This window comes from Macrobrachium rosenbergii, chromosome 46 (assembly GCF_040412425.1).
Source record: "Macrobrachium rosenbergii isolate ZJJX-2024 chromosome 46, ASM4041242v1, whole genome shotgun sequence".
Lineage (NCBI taxonomy): Eukaryota > Metazoa > Arthropoda > Malacostraca > Decapoda > Palaemonidae > Macrobrachium > Macrobrachium rosenbergii.
The window spans coordinates 51,394,695-51,395,152 of record NC_089786.1 but is presented as its reverse complement, the minus strand read 5'-3'; positions in this window follow the sequence as shown (position 1 = coordinate 51,395,152).

Sequence of the window (458 nt, the reverse complement as noted above, 5' to 3'; positions counted from 1 at the left end):
TTTTACAAAGGGAAAAATAGAGCTTTTGGGAATCTGTTCGATTCCCCTTTTCATAGGGAAAAACAGTGAACTTTTGGGAATTCGGGAATCTGTTCGATGTCCCTTTTTCCAATGGGAAAACAGAGAGCTTTCGGGAATTCGGGAATCTGTTCGATTTCCTTTTTCCAAGGGGAAAACCAGAGAGCTTTCGGTAATTCTTTCGATTCCGCTTTTGAAAGGGGAAAAATAGAGAACTTTCGGGAATTCGGGAATCTGTTCGATTCCCATTTTCGAGGGGGGAAAACAGAGAGCTTCCGGGAATCTGTTCGATTCCCTTTATCAAAGTGGAAAATCAGAGCTCTTTCGGGAATCTGTTAATTTCCCCTTTTCGGGGATTCAGGAATCACTTCGATTCCCCTTTTCTAGATATATTTCTACCCATACATAAGCGCACATTTGTCTCTCCAGTTCCAACATTC